Below are 16,851 nucleotides of genomic sequence, written 5' to 3'. Positions count from 1 at the left end.
ACGGGGAAATAGGCGAACTCACCCCAGCCAATGGACTCTGTCCTTAGACCCACGCCAGGCCTGGAGTTTCCTGATTTCGTCCATTCGGGGTAGTTGGTTTAAGTTGTTTTTAAAAGTTCAGAAAAGGTAAAACCGCATCAAAACAGAGAACTCTAAATAAGCTCGGTTGCAGCCTATTATTTATCCGTTCTTTGTAGGTGAAATAAACATTTTAGATTATAATTGGATGTCAACACTATAACGCCGATTCCGCATGCAATAACAAAAACGCAGGTTTTCAAACTTCCGCCATTAGTCCCTGTTCTTCCTCTCCACGATCCTTCCAACTCCTCCTCAAGATGATCTCATTTATTCCTTAATTAATGATGCGAAAATACCTGCGTGTTGCAGAATCTGCCCAAAAGAAACACAATTGCCCGTTTGTGTGAGATACACCCCATTAACAGTAATAGATTGTTTACGGCGTCCTTTATGGTTGAATATGCAGGTTAGCCGTATGAGCGAACATATTCTAGGTTTGCATAAGTTAACTCCTATTTCGTACTTTATTGATGTTGCGCTTTCATGCGCTGGTCTGGATACGTCGTTAGCCAGGTCCACGACTGTTCTCCACACAGGTAAATTGCCCGGTGTAGAGCGTCAGAAAATTAACGTAATGATGTCGTGCAAATCATGGTAATACAATTCAAATCAAACTATCCAGATATTATGAGGTACATTTATGAAATTTAAATTACATTTAGTAATTACCGATGCACAAAACAGACAAATGTCTGAATAGAATGCACGTTTTAGGATATTGTTGTACTCTAGGATAAATAAAACTTAGATAAACCTATTTCACAATGTATCGTCTTTTACAATTTGCATGTCAGAGATACTGAAATTCACAACGCCCATAAAGCAAAATCCACCTGGAATAAAGTTTAAACTCCAAACCTTGACACTTGAAAAAAATTTTTTCCAAGACCGAGGCCTACAATTTAAAAAATTCCAAAATGAAATCAATGCTACCATCACGTGGTGGAATTTGAATACTACACAAAAAATCTACATTGATTTAGGCCAGTAGTTCTCACCCCTGGTCCTGAGGACCCACTGTATGCTAGTTTTGTTCCACCATAGTAAGCTCAGTATTGCCATGAGTGGCTATTAGTTATTTAGACACAAACTGTTCTTAATTAGACTTTTTACACCTAGTGAAGAACAAATGATAGCCATATTATGCCAGAAATAGCTGCATAATGCCCTGAAAAAATTTGTCCCATATTCAGCTCCCAGGAACTTAAATCGGGCAGACCAAATTACGTTTTTAATTCCTGTGCCATATGGATAGGTTTCATTGTTTCTAATTATAATCTAATTTTCAACCATTGTTCTTTTTATGAGCCGATCTAGGATATTTTTTCAACCAATTCTCACCAATAATATTCAAATAAACACCAAAATTCCAGATTTACATTAGTATATGGCAAATAACTTGCGTTGAAAAAGGTTCAATTTTTGATTAAATTGCAAACTGACAGGTGAAATCAGTGTGGATTCCTTAAAACCATTTGTGCAAAATGAACAGTTTACCGACAGCACATGGCAACAAGCCAAACCTACTAAATAAGTTTAACCATACAATTATGGTAGAACAAATTTTCAACAACCTTAATTGATCCAAGAGATTGGCCATGACAAAAACCACCATACATCGTGCATCTCCAGGACCACGGATGACAAACGCAGGGTTAGGCCCTTCTTGAGGAAGAGTTCCCGCTTATTAGGGTGGTCGATTCGAGCAAGACCAGGAATGTCTGCTAGAAATCTCGGAAAGGCAGCCAATCCCCCAGCCAGCGAAGGGGAATGACAGGTCAGCAGGAAGGACAGCTGTGATACATCTCTTTGAGTCAGCAGTGTCACCAGTGTCACCTAGTCCATCACACTGCTACATCGTGGAGACAACAAAATATGAGCACAGCGGAATTCTAAATCCTGCTTGGGACAGCATTCCCCTTGTATTTTATGCATGCATTTTACCAAGTGCAGTGGATTTACAAGAAACCTGACTAAGACCAGCAGGGACAACCACCAGGCTGACAAATATGTTGAAATATCCAACCAAAGAAGGCAACGATAAAGAGAGAAGGGACCTTTCTTTAGAGAAGTGATGCATTTTAGAATGCACCAGACCAGAAAACGTGAGGGCCAAACTGTAAAACTAATATTTATTGCACAAATTACCCCATCAAAAGTCACACATTTTATTTACATTTGTCAGGAAATAAAAAGAGAAGGTAGTTAAAATGATTTTCACTTGCATCAAAAACAAGTCTCCGGCTGTTAGTCTTCTACACTCCTCTGTTTCATCTGCGTCTCCGAGCGCACGGAACTCTTCAGGGCTTTCTGCATGAGCCACGTGCCAATGTGGATGCTGATAAAAGCACTTCCGGCCACCCACAGCCAATTTTTCCGCAACCAGCCCGAGTTCTTCATGACTGCAGCCCACTGGCACCTGTCCTGCGATGGAAGCGTAGGTTAGATTTAGTGTCTAAATAGGACGTGGGTGTTGAAATAAGGATGTAATAAAATTCAAAGATAGAGCATTCCTTTCCAAGCATTGAATTTTCGGACGTAGGCCTACTGCATACTGTAAACAAACAAACAAAAAAAAAAAACATATACAACCCACAGAATGAGACGAAGTAGCGTACATGATCAGTTAGTAAAATTGTACCCAATGTGTCGACGTAGTTTGGAGCCATCGCGAATACACACCTCAGCGTAATTAAACATTTCATGACGTTTCATTTAAGTTATTTACGCAAATTACGTTGCACGAACAACACGGCAATGTGGATAATTCACTTTTACGTTAAAAAACAAGAAGCTGCATACCTCTGTGAAGTAAAATTGGCCAGCTGGGAAAGTATACTTACACATCTACTGTTTCCCCTGAGATGGTTGGGGTACTTGAGAAACCGGTGGCGGCGGCGCAACGTACGCCACTATGGCCGGCTCCGGAATGTATTCTTCACCTTGCTTTCGTAACGTAGGATTCGTCTTTAAATAGTACCACCCGGCGTGTATCGACCCAAGACTTGTGCCCATAACAATCAGCACTTTGTAATTATTCCAAAACCTCCTCAGACCCATTGCACTGCAGTGCTGCAAGCCTGTGCAAAACAAACGTTGAGAGATGAGAGAGAATAAGACCGCTTGCTAACTAACTTCGATCGCATTCACGTTTTCCCCCTTTTCGCAATAAAGGCACCCACTTTGCCATTGTAGTGGAAGCAAATAGTGAAACATGCACTTGACGTTATGTCTATCTAAGCTAACTTAAATAGTTAATATCAAACCTTACAGCCGGGAGTTGCATAAGGGGTAGCCGCTAACTGGCTAGTGGTGAATGGCTAGTTTAAACTGTTACTTAAAAATGGAAAGGATTCATATTATAGTTCCAGAGCAAAAACACCAACTGTGATAAAACGGCATTTATTTACTTCGTAAAACAAATCCTCAGGAGAATTCAACTCAAAAATGTTGCAATGTCACTCACCTTCAGATAGACGAACCTTCACACATGAGAACCATTTTGTGGTCCTTCTACATTCGGCGAACCGACTAGCAATGCCCGATAAGCAGCAGAACAGGCCGAACAAGCACATGCGTCGAATCACCTTAACGATGGCGAACAAGTCATTTTATTTGAAATAAAATGCTGTATTTTCCTCTATTGAAAACATGTACATGCAACCATTTATATGCATGTTTTTTTTTTAATTTCTTTTAGGTCAAATCAAACAAATATTGCCACAGAACAATTTAATTCTCCAATAACTAGTATGGATATATTACATAATACGCTACAAAATTGCTATCATGCTTGCTTTTGTGTATTTTATAACGATATTTAACGTTTAATAAACAGGCACACCAAGTGGATCACTCTGGGTCCTTATATTCACATGGAGATTCAAAACAAACCGCGGAAAGTGCCACTCCCCTTTTTGTCCAGCGATTATTGTTTAGCGGCGCTTGGACATGATCATTTCATTCATTCATTTATTCATTCATTCATAGCTAGTTATCTGGCTACTTCTCCAAAATAAAAATAAAAATGTTACTCGATATGGTGTACACAGTAGGCAATTCTGTGCACTATCTGCCATTAAATGTTCAATCGATTCAGCAATTTGGACGGTGATGGTAACTAGCAGGTAACAGCCAGGAGATTTCATATATTGGAAATTGTCAAAGCATTGCATACAAAAAGTAAAATGAATGAAGTTTGTCGTACCAACTAACATCCAGAAACATTGCTTCATTGTTAACCAAATCAAGTGCACTATTAGGAAAAAACAAACAAACAAAAATAAGATTGTTTTGCAAATATCCATTATGTTTATTTGAATCATGGTGTGACAGCGAACAGGATAAGACGAGTGTACATGATGTATTGCCTACCGGTTGAACCCATATCGCAGGTTGAATTTGCAATCTGTGGAATGTCTTTCCCAGCCGAGCTACAGCCTTCATGCTGAACTGATTATCTCCCAACCAGTATGTAATTAATTAAAAATGTCAGCCATTTTCTATTTTCTAGCAATGGATTACTTGTCACACAGACAGGCACGTGTCTCTAACAGTGATTATAATTAATGACTACAGATTCAGGCATTGTTTTAATCCTTCATTAACTGTTTAACACTCAATTTAATGTTAAGCACATAAATTAATGTTGTTCAGTCCCCATTTTAAATAATGATGAATGAATTCCAGATTATTTACAGCATTGCTTAATGGTGATTAACAAGAGCTCAGTTAATTAATATTTATTTTAATCCACATCCCCAGTTTGCATATTACATTTTAATTGATGCAGTCAGATCGACATATTTATTAGCCTTTTCAGCGGACATTATTTTAGTGATAGCTCTTTCTAGCAGCGCTTTTACTGAGGTGCATAATATCTAATTAATTCAGTCCTTTTATGTTTTACAGTTCATAATAAATTGAAAAGTCAATGAGCACTTAATCATTGATGGCCTTATTTGCAACTACAGTAATGTCTTGAATGTACGCATGCTGGACAACTGTTTCTGATTAAATAGAGGTCTGTTGGTCTATTGAACAGTCAATTAAATCTCCGTTCAGACACGCCATTATGTTTCGGTTACTCTGTGAACATGTGCAGCAAGGTTGGTATGTGCTTTGATTTCTATATCCTATATAATGTAGATTCTTGGTTTATAGAATATCTGAAATTTACATATAATTACATTGCAGAGGCGAAAATGGTTTTGTCTAGAATCTAATCTCCTTTTGCCAGTAGAGGGAGGTGTTGGCTAGCTCATTAAAATAGGTCTTTTTTTGTAGGAACAAGCAACTGCTAAAGTTGTGGTGTCAATGTCAAACTCTGCGACAAACTTTTTAATCTTTCATTCCAAGATATTTTTTTTCTGGAAACAGTTCAATAAATATCATCCAATTCTGCCTCTGGTACTTTATATAGGCTATAAGGCAAACGTGTCTACTGGGCTAAACAAGTAGAGACAAAGGTCTGAGAGAGCGATGCCTTGTTGACCCTTAGGAGGAAGTGAGGCATTACGCTTTCTTTATCAGCTGTCTGGAATTCGACGAAGGGGGCTACCAGCGGCGTGGCTTAACAAATTCAATTTGCACGGGAATGCGTCCTACTATTTTCGCCATCTTTCCGAGCTCTCTTTTCATTTCAAGGCAAGGCTGCTGTGTTCTACGCCAGTGTCCGCGATCCATTTGAAGTTTAAGACGGAGCTGGGTCCTGTAAATCACAAGCCGTCCCTGGCCGTCTGCCAGATAAAGCGTTGGCTAATGGAGCAGGCCTGGGATTTTGGGGCTCGGAGGAGGCTCCTCTTTGACCGTGCCTGGACGTCCGCTGCTCAGTTAGAGCGCCGCCGATAATGAACATCAGATGTGCCTGTTTAGCAAAAACGAAAGCCAGCCATTCTCTTGTACTGATGTTGAATTTATTTGAAGGGTTTTGAGCTTAGGGTTGTGGACGTCTGCACTCACATTCTCCATGACTCGATGCCTGTCACAAAAAAAAAAAAAAAAAAAAAAAAAAACAGGAATCCAAGCAGACCAACTCGAACTTTTGATATTTTTCTCATTTAAATTTAGCATTTAGTGCATGCTCTTATCCACAGCAATGCACATAGCTTATAGTACTTTGCATACAATCAGATTTATAAAGCAGGATAATTCAGGCGAAGCATCTTGCTCACTAGTACAACAGCTGTGCCCCACCTGCGAATCGAACCTACAACGTACGTCTGGTTTCCTAAACGTTATGATACACCGACATGCCACATTTTTCCAATAAGAAGGCTGGATGGTAGCAGAGAAGACCATTTGCTCTAGTAAGGATGCATAATTACTCTTGCATATTGTGAAAAAAAAATTCCCAGAGAATCACACGTGTTCTAGGAGAGAGTTTTAGGCGCCGTTTTTAGAGAAAACGAGGCCCTCTCCTTGCTTTAAAAACCCTCCCGTTCCCCACTTGCTGCTCACAATGGGCCATGACAGCTGAGAAAGTGACTCTTTTACAAGGTTCAGTTTTAAAATGCTTGTTTTGGGGGGGGCTCTGGTTTGTGTAATGGTAATAGGTGCGAGTTTATTCCAGCTTAGCATACTGCCTTTTACCCTCACAGACCTCGGGACTGCGAGCCAAGGTGGGGGGGGGTGGGGTGTGGGGGGGGAGGGGGGTGTAAGTGCCACTGATAGGGCCGTCTCCAAGGACGACGAATATTTATACGACAGCCCCCTCGAAAAAATCTGCGTCTTATTAAGCAGATCTGTCAGTGACATTTGTTTGAACTGTCTGGGAAACGAAGAAACGGCGATTTCGGGGGGGGGGGGGGGGGGTTAGGATTTTAAGTGCGCGACGTAGCCTATGCACTCTCCGCCGCATGCTCTGTTCATCCCCCCCCCCCCCCCCAGACGTGCTGATGGCAGGAGACCACACAGGGTTTTCAATCGCAAACTCACTTTAGCCGAGAGCAGTCGGCGTGCTTTTTATGATTTCCAGTAATGCCGAAATTATATTTTCCCTCCAAAATAACATATGTGAAGGGCTCATAAATTCATAATTACTGGCATGCGCGCTTTTGGAGAAAGTTCTTAAGTTGCCAAGTCGATACATTTCTCTTGTTTTTGCACCCCGCACCACCACCACCACTAAGCACACACCCACCAAAACGCAGCCGCTGTCCTTCAGTGTTAAGTGTTTCCAATAAAGCGACCGTGCTCTCAAGGCATATGAAGGGAAGTCAAATGTGCTCCACAGTCTTTGCCTTTCGCTTCAGTGATTTATCGGTGCCCAAGTGTTACCTCGTGACTCAGCGCTGTTTGCGGAGCGCTAACCGGACCGCGCGGGGCGTTCGTGTCTGTTCGTGTTGCCGGAATTCCGCTGCTGGGCCGTGCCCGCCTTAATCCAGGTGTGCTAACATTTTTTATAAAGGAGGCATCGCAGTCCAAACACCTTTAGCTTGAGCATGTATGTCCACGTGGGAGTGCAGAAAGCAAAGGACAAAGCAGAAGGGTGGGTGGGGGGGGGGGGGGGGGGGTTGACCTTTCTTCCCAATAACCAATGACAAATGGCCTTCAAACCCAGGGAAGAGGTGGTGGCGGAAAAAAAAAACTAGCATCTGCAAATATGAACAGATCACCTGGAAGATCTTAAAGAGCAGCCCCTCCGCCCGCTCCCACCACTACCCTCCAACTCCCCAACTTAGCGAAGACATGGACGAGAAACGTAAAGGATTTTTAAAAATGGGCGAGACTGCATCTGTCGCGTTCTGTTAACCCTTTCCTCAGCATAGCCATCTGCTGCTGGTTAGCATTAGCCGCGGAGCTGCGCGCACGCATGGGCCAGTTCCTATACAGCTCCTGTGAGACAGAGAGAGAGAAGAGGCAGGGGAGAGAGAGAGAGAGAGGGAGGGAGGAAAGAGAAACCAGGAGCTGTGATAGCAGCGGTGAAGGGCAGGGAGGGAAGGTGTGAGAAACCCTGCTGGCGACCCTCCCGGCAGCTCCTGCAGGAACACCGCCAGTAAATGGGGCGGGGGGCGGGGGCAGGTGGTGGGGGGGAGGGATAAGGGTCAGCCTGAGCTGAAAGTGATGCTGACCAGAGCTGGAGTCAAATAAAAAAGCTGGGGAGAGAGAGGGGAGGGAAGAGGAGGAGGAGGGGGCGGAGAGGGGTGGAAAAGATGGTTCTTATTTAAATTTTTTTTAAAATGTTTTTGTTCTTTGGGCTTTGTATGGATGTGACCTTTATAAATTCAGAATGTGGTTGCATATGTACTCCCTGGTCTGTGAATGTTCGGGCACCGTTGTTCATACTAATATTCAGGTGAGCACACTTCCGTTTTTCCTGTGTGGTAATTTGCTGTGGGTAAGAGTGTCTGCCGATGCAATGTAATGCAGTGCAATGTAATGAAAGGGGCCCATTCGTCCAGCTCCTCCGTCCTGGCTCCTCCTTGCCAAAATTTATTTCCTTGCTGATTCATCCCAGAAAACAGAAAGTCCCCTGTCCAGCTCACAGTTGAGGTGAAAACAAGTCCCCCCCCCCCCCGCCCTCCCCTCCCAACTTTTGTAAGGCCTTCAGATGTTTTTTTGGCAGGTCAAAGCCAGCAAAGCCATACTCACTGTGGTAAGGTGGGGTGGGGCGGTGGGGGTTGGAGAGGATGCCCTCTGAATTGAAGAGGGTGGGGGGGGGCTGCGGGTGGGGGGGGGGGGTTCATTCACAAAGTGGCGAAGCACAAAAGCGGCATCAGTGAATGACTCTGGATTAAGTAGCAGCGATAGCTGACTCTTTCTCTTGTCCTCTCGCCCCCCCCGCCCCCCCCGCCCCCCCCAACCTCCGCTCCCCCCCCACATCCCCGCCCCCCCCCGCTCTGGGAGCTTGCCCGGCCCCTCTGTGTGGCACCGAACAAAGCCGGCTCGGCCTCGTTGCGAAACGAGAGCTTCCGTTCGAACGCCTCCTTTCAGACGGGGCGGGCGCGGCGTTTGCGTTTGGGACTCGGCCTCTCCGCGCCCACGCGTTTGCCAGCGCCGCCACATCGCGTGAGATTCGCCCGTCTCGCCCGTCGCCACGGCGGCAGACTGACTCAGCGCTTATAGCGCATCTACAATTAGCCGCTTAGCCGGCGCTCTTATCTGGAGCAGCTCGCACGGCTTTCCTTTCACAAGATCCATTTGCACGGCTGGTTTCTTTTGGTCCGTTCTCTCCTGCTATCGGCTGTTAGAGACGGCACACCTCCACCGCTCTGCCTCTGTTGGAGATATTTAGGGCCTGAGAATCAGTACTTCCAGACTGAGAGTCACTTCCCGGATCTCCCACAGCCTCATTCAGTGCGCATGAGGGTGTATTGTTACGCCACAGGTTGGGTGGTTAGCGTGTTCAACAAGCAGGCTGGATCGTGCTGGTTGTTATGAAGCATACGTCTGTCATGCAGCCTGCCCCAACAGGGCTGTGTGTGAGTGTGTGTGTGGGGTGGGGGAGAGGGTGGGGGGGGGCTGTTCCCTCATGTCCCAGAACTTCCTCTTCCAGGATCTCCATACTTTCCCAAATGTAAAGCACAGGCGTGGGAATGGCAGCTGATGATGCTGCAGGGGGGGAGGAGTGTTCTCTCCTGGAGTTTCTGTGCACGCTGCGTGTGATTGGACGATCTTTAGGGATGTTCTGCCATGGTTGCGACGGCCTACGTGCCATAGGTGCCGCCGTAGGGGTTCTTGGGCAGGTTGGGACACAGGCTGCACCCAGAATCTCAGTGGATTACATCACCAGATCCCCCCCCCCCCCCCCCCCCTCGCCCCCCTTCGCCTACCCCCCACTGTTCCAGCTGTTTCCAAAGGGAGAGGGAGGTGCGGGAAAGAATTCCAGTCCTGAAGCTGCTGTGTCTATGGTTTCTCATTGTGTTTCAGCACTTTTAAGAGCTTAATTCTTAAGTCGTCGATTGGCTGAAGTGTCTGCCCGCCTTGGTTCGGGTTAAAAGCCTAAATTGGTTGCATATTGAAAGGAAACCACAAAGAACACACATAATCTGCAGCACTCAAAGACTGGAGTTTCAGATCCCTGGTGTAGAGGGTGCTCTTTAAAATGATAGTTTTACTTTAATTATATGACATCATACAAAATGTTTACTTTGAATAACCCCAGTCCCTTTCACTATACCTACACATTGACATGGCCCAGTGATCCGTAATCCTGTTCCTGGAGAGCCACAGAGTTTTTGCTGGTTTTCACCTTAAGATCAGCAACTGATTCAGACCCAAGAAAAGAGTTAGCTGTGTGACAGATTTTTTAAGTGATACATTTCTGTGCTACTTACATGCTGAGTAACAGAAAATCCAGCAGACCCTGTGGTTCTCAGGACGAGGATCAAGAGCAGCCGATGTAGAAACGGTACGTATGCTGCACTGGTAGGCAGAGTCTCTGGAGGTCAGAGGTCGGTCATTAACAGGACTTGGCAGTTGGCTCCTTCAGGTCAGTTACATAGCCTGTTGCTAAGCACCTGCAGTTTAGACCATTCAGGCACAGAAAACACTGATCACGTGACATCCCTGCAGAACCCTGCTCTCATTTAGTTCTTCTTGCATAAAACAATGAGTTTCGCAGGACTTCGCTTCCCCTGATCTTTCTTCAAGAAAATGACTTTTTTTTTGGGGGGGGGGGGGGGGGGTCCTACGTACGTCAGTGCCACTTCTGTGAGGGAGGCTTTTCTCCGTACGTCAGTGGGGGGGGGGGGGGACTCTGCGTCTTTGGGGTGCCGGGTGTGTGTAATTTACTGTGTCGTGTGAAAAAGGCAGGAATTTCACACTGAAAAGTCAGAAAGTCCCGATTTCTGCGCCGCACGGTCCTCTGTGTTAGCGCAGAATGCGGTCCTCTCTAACCCAACCACTCTTTGTGTCGTCCTGACCACAGTGGCGCACTTGTGCTACGGGACGCACAAAGGTCCCCGTGGAGTCACCGTTCAGCAATGTGAAGAACAGCATGTGACATTGGACTTAATTTGAACATGCAGCCCACTGAGTCACAGCCAATCAAAGGGCACAATAAGATAAGTGCATGCTACATTAAGATAACTACTGTAGCTGCTAAAAAAAATCTTAATGTGGCTGACATGGCTGAATCAGATCAGTGGTATAATTTGAAGGTAGTGTGAACACTTGGAATGTATTCTTGTGATTGCCCTTTACCCCCCCCCCCCCCCTCCCCCTCCCCCTCCCCCTCCCCCTCCCCAGAGGAGTTGAGGCTAGGAGAAGTCACAGACTGTTTTTGTGGGCTGGGGGGCAGGGGTGCCATCTGATGTTTACAGTCGGCATATAGCTGCCCACTTGACTTTCACAGCTGTAATTTGATAGAAACGAATGGAGCGGTTCCAAGCGCGACGGTCTTGGGACCTCCCCCAAAGAGCCGTCCCGGGCCACCGCCGCGACGTTCTGGGAGCTCGCGGGGTTAACTCTGGCGAAACGCCTGTCTGATCAGAGTCTGGTGCAAACGCCGCGTCTCTGCGCACGCAGCTGCTCTCTTCCGGTGATGACACGGCTCTGTCTCCACGTGCGGAAACTGGGCCCCCCCCCGTCGCTACATCACTGCCTGACAGGGGTAAACAAAAAATTAAAAAAGGTTCTGCTTCATTCTCAATGGATTCTCAGCTCTCAGATGCAAGGATTTGGGGAGACCCCAATGCATGCTGGGAGTGATCGCTTCACAGCTCGTGAGGGACGGTGAAACGGAAAAGAGAGAAAAGCATTCCTTTTTCTCAACCACCTCATGACATATTTCACTTTTTCTTTTTCAAAAGAAGAATAAAAAAAGAAGCATCTCAAAAATGATCTTAGCAAAGCTTGGAACCCATAACCAGAGGGTTATGGGTTATGGGTTATGGGTTCCCCCCCCCCACTGAGTGATTGACAGGGCTGATCCAGCCCCTGGTCTGCTTTCCCACGACACGGTAATTGTCGGAACTAGTCAACCACAACCCGCTGGTCAGTAGTGGTCATCCGCAAGACAATAGATCCAGAAGGGGGGAGGTGGGAGGGGGGGCAATATGCGAAATCTGTCTACACCCAGATGCGTTACCGAGGTCGAAAAAAAAAAAGGCTTGGTGCTCGAGACACTCTGTCTTGTTTTCTTCTTGCCTCTTTTAAAAAAGAAAAGCGAATCCCATTCCACCTTAATTCAGTCACTAACTTTTTTTGTAGACGTGCATTCCACAAAGAGGACAGGTGGAGAAAGTAATTGCCAGGATCTAAATTATGATTTATATCTCACAACCTGAGGCAGTATTATTTCAAAACACTGACCCCACCTGTGAAGTTAAAACTGCTACCATACGCACCAGCAAGATTTACAGTTTGTTATTAGCGCGAAGTTCAGCTTGATTTTTGCCCTATTTACTTGTTTCTTTTGTTTTTTTGGTGTGGGGGTGGGGGGATCTAAAATTGGAGCAGATGTTTCTCTGTCGGAGAAAAGGTAAAAAGTTTGAAGGTTATCTTTTTTAGTGTATCCAGATGTTTAAGTCTCTGTGAAATCAACAAAATGATGAAAGGGTCATGCAACCTTGCTGTCCCTCCTGGAAACTTCACTTACCCATACCACCACAAGGGGGCACTCATACCTTCTTGCTCTGTCTGGTGAGACCAGATTTGATGTTCAAGATCTGGTCGCTTCAGCTTCGTTTATAGAATAAATATTTGCTTTAAATGAAGAAATAATAAATAGTCTTAATATGCTTTAATTATTTAATCATTTGCTTATGATCGTTTCTGTGGCAGTTCTTTTTATTGTTTGACTTTCGTCTGAGAATTGGCAGGATTCACTGCTGATATTGTATAAACTGAAGGCAAATAGTTTCTCTTAAAGGAAATCCCCACGCAGCCAGCTGCTTTAGGTAGAACCGCTCTCTGAGGTCCTAGATGTGAGTCACCATTCCTCACACAGAACTCAACACTAGCCCTCACCCGCAAACGGCTATCTAATCTGCAGAATTTGCTCGCTGGTTTTGTATGCACAGAGATTTGAACAATCTGCTGGTTTAATCTGACACGGAAACGCACATTAATTTTTGCCCTCGCTGTTATTTTTTTAGTGGGTATGGGCATGTATGAGCTCGCTTCCATTTCTGAATCAATTTGCTCGCTGCTGCCCAAGCAAGCCACTTCAGGCAGTGTGAATCGCACATCTTCGCAGTGACTCTAATGCACCTTGTCTCTTTGTGTCTGCCTTTCTATTCAAAGTTAGAGGTAAATTCCTTTCGCTGGCTTTGCATTAAGCAATATATTTTACGGAAAACTGTCGTCAACTTGAACGCAGAAATCCTTCTGCAGTACAATTCAGCTTTCATGATCTCGCACGCAGTCAACATTTTGTTGAAGAAAACATTTCCACGGTTGCCTGATGGTTACGCCTCATTAGTTTCAGTGTGACAGAACAGGGTTACTTAAATATGTTAACACAGCAAATATTCCAAATTTCTTACAGGTAAGGAGGGAAAGAGAACTTTAGCGTGGAATGGCTCTATTTTAAAAACGCACAAGCCAGGATTTTTAGGCAGCTAGCCCTCCTGTGCCCCCTAACTCAGAACTGGATGCTAATTTGACTGCATAAGGGAGAGCTTAAGTGCAGGGAGAGGTTTTCTTTTTTTTTTTCTCGCTGGAGACATTTATCACTGGCTAATAGCTGAGCGAATAACTCCAGGAGGGTAGCTAGCCCCGGAGTATGATGTAGAACAATCGCTTTCGCGCGGACACACCCTGCCAGCCAGCGCGCTTTCTCACGTCATCTCCGAGTCTGTGAGAAAGCGGAGTTCCATTACTCACGCGGCGGTGTCTGCGGCGGCTCTGTGTAAATCTGCTGCCTTTTCTTTTTTTCTTTTTTTTTTTTACCCATGTTTCCTCAAGTGCTGATCTGGATCTCGCCCATTACTGTGCATCCCCCCCCTCCCTGTGTTCTTACTGTGCTTCCAGGTGTTGATGCGGGTGTTTATTTAATGAGCTGGTGGAAAACGCGTGTTTTTTTAAAACCTCGTTTTAACGTTTCTCACCGTGCGTACCTCCCCTTCAGCGGCGTTTCCACACACGAGTCTGTTACTCACGGGGACTTATCACGTCGCATTTGCATTTGAATTGTGAAACATCCATTTGTCACGGCTGGACATGACAAATGAAGTAAATGCTCTTGAGTGACACTAAATGCCTGCTGAAGCAACTGAGCGGTTGGACCCTCAGCCTTTAGTCTGCGAGTCCTTCCAAGAAGAGCTGACAGGAGTGCGAGATGCACATTGTGTATTGTGTGTGGATATACATCGTGTAAACAAGCCACTTAAAGACAGATAATTGCAGACCGTCTTAAAAGCTGCCGTCAATTTCTGGCATTTGTCCCAAGCTGCATGTTTTTTCGGTGACAGGGTCACAACCACCTGGTTTTGTACGCTGAGTGATTTGAATGATGTAAGTTTCACCTGACATGATATGCACGAAGCACAGATTGACTTTTGTCCCAGCCGCTACCAAAAACCATGTTTTTTGGTGACAACATCAGCAATTTCTAACTTACGAAAACATTCTAACCCCTGAGCTGAGGAGGTGGTCATTGTGTGAAAAGCATCCACGATTAGCTCTGTGGCTCTGGGCAGTGAACGTGGCCTTCGACTGCACGTGCGTGTTTCTGCTGCATGGGGGCCGGGCCGGTCGCAGCTAGGTAGCGCATGCATGCTTGAAAATGTGACGAAAGTGAATGCAGGCTGCTAGGCCGCTAGCACAATTAAAACAATGCAGACCGACGTAGCAGTCAGTCAATGTCACCACTCCTGCTGAAGATACGGGCCCTGGGACAGACAGTAAGATTTATGTATTTTTATTTTTTTAAACGGGCTTAATGGACTCAAATAACCAGATCTTTGGAAAGTGAAGGCTGCTGGGTAAGATGCTGACAGGCAATGCGCAGTTCATAAATCCTACCGTGTGACCAGTCTGCAGACTCCACCGGACCATCTGAGCTTGCATCTTAGTGGGCATGCAGCCAAAGCCTTGTATGTGTGTGTGTTTTGGGTGTGGGGGTGTGGGGGGGTGGTTGGGGTTCACTGCACTCTCAGTTGCCGATTCGTCCACTATGACACCCCCCCCCCCCCCCCCCCCCCCCCCCACCCCCTGCCTCCTCACTGTTCCTGAGTGATCGCCGATTGTCTTTGTTGTCTCCTTGGCGCTGGCGTCAGGGTAACCTGCACATGCCCCCCCCCCCCCCCCCCCCCCCCCCTTTGTGCTGTTGTGGGGAACGCTGCTGCCGCTCTCTGGATCCCAGCGTCTTGCCTGGGGGGGCCTGAAGACAACAGCTGGTTTGCTGAGAAGCACGGGGGGGGGAGTGGAGAGGGAGTGGCAGGGGGAGGGCGGAGGCGAGGTGCATGTGTTTGACACTGCAGACTTCAAAAGACAGGAGCCGCAGGGTGAAAGCACGATGACGTGTTCGCATTTCTGTTCTTATTGTTGCGTGGGAGGAGAGGCAGGCATTACCAAAACCTTACCCCCCCACCCCTCAACCCCCACCCCACCCCTTTCCCCCATCTCATCTCCCTCTGGTGTTTACCAGCTGAAAGTGGGACCCCTGCTGGACTCTGTGATTGGCCATCAGGGTTATTCTGTGTGTGGGGAGGGGGTGTGGGGAGGGGGGGGGGGGGCGCGTCTGGTTATTTTTTTGTCAGATACCTCCAGCAGCGCCTCAGGCTGTCCTGGTCAGAGACACAGAGGGGGTCTGCTGCCTTTCCCCTGGACCCGTGGGAATCTGAGGCGGTCATCACCGGTTTAACACGCCAGAACCTCACAGCGCTGCGCCGTCGTTACCTCGTGACCACAAAACTGAAAAAATAAAAAATAAATTATTAAATTGTTTACGCCGCGGCTAAAACACCACAGAGCCGGGTCAAACGTGTGTGTTTGAAGTAACTTTAATCTTAAGACGCGGACATATTATGAAAACTACTGCCAATGCCTGAGAGTTTTCAGCATTACTAACCAAACTGCGGTGGATTACCTACCGCGTATTGGTGAAAATATGTGTGTCTCTTGGTCACTAACCCACAGAAATTTTTACTAAATGTCTAAAGGGGTTGAAGCATTTTAAGCTATGATTGGACCCAGGTCTGAAAAGCAGTTTAACGCACTCCTTGTAAAAGGAATTAAGCTGCTGTAAACCTTTTTCACACCTCTCCCGGATGCCCTGGGGGGAGATGACTCAATAACTCACTCCTTTCTTCCCCCCTGGTTTGTGATCAGCATTCCTGTGTAAAATGGCTGTTGTACAGAACCCAGGTGGATGCCGTATACTTTGGTGCTAATTTAAGATGAGATTCCTCCTCTTCTCTGTAAAGTCATTTGAGGTCATGGAATAAGTGGTGCTGTATAAAAAAAAATCTAACTTGAAATTCAGTTTGAAAATCTTTCTGTTCAAAGGAAATAAACAAAATCATATGTAGCTCTCTTCTCGATGACATGAGGATTCCATACAAAGCAACATGCAATGTAATGAAAGTTTTCTTTTTGTCAAGAAGAAGTGTTTTTTTTACAAGAAGAGGTGTTCTTTTGTTTTTTGAGCTGCCCATCACATTGGCCTCCCAGGTTATCCAGAAGACAGCTTGGGGATTGCCAGTGCGGTCACTGGGGCAACTGGAGCCTAGGAAACAGTTATCTATATTTGGCCAATCAGTGCATTTACAGTTATGACATCATTGACCAACCTCTTACTTCTGCTTCCCGCCTGTGACTGCGACTTGACTGTGCAGGTGGCCGCCGCAGTCTCAACGAAAGAATGCTTGAGTCTGTCTCTCT

At 45.9% G+C, this 16,851-nt stretch overlaps 1 protein-coding gene across 1 annotated transcript in view; it reads right to left on the bottom strand.

Annotated features, from left to right (window-relative positions):
* psen2 (presenilin 2) overlaps positions 1–2,505 on the bottom strand; it is a 39,924-nt gene extending 37,419 nt beyond the window's left edge. Inside the window, exon 1 of the mRNA XM_035402642.1 lies at positions 23–2,505. The gene's annotated coding sequence lies outside the window, so the exon portion shown is untranslated. The remainder of the gene's footprint in view (positions 1–22) is intronic.
* Between the last annotated feature and the right edge of the window lie 14,346 nt (positions 2,506–16,851).

This window comes from Anguilla anguilla, chromosome 2 (genome assembly GCF_013347855.1).
Source record: "Anguilla anguilla isolate fAngAng1 chromosome 2, fAngAng1.pri, whole genome shotgun sequence".
NCBI classification, from domain to species: Eukaryota; Metazoa; Chordata; class Actinopteri; order Anguilliformes; family Anguillidae; genus Anguilla; species Anguilla anguilla.
This window is presented reverse-complemented; position numbering and strand designations above follow the sequence as displayed.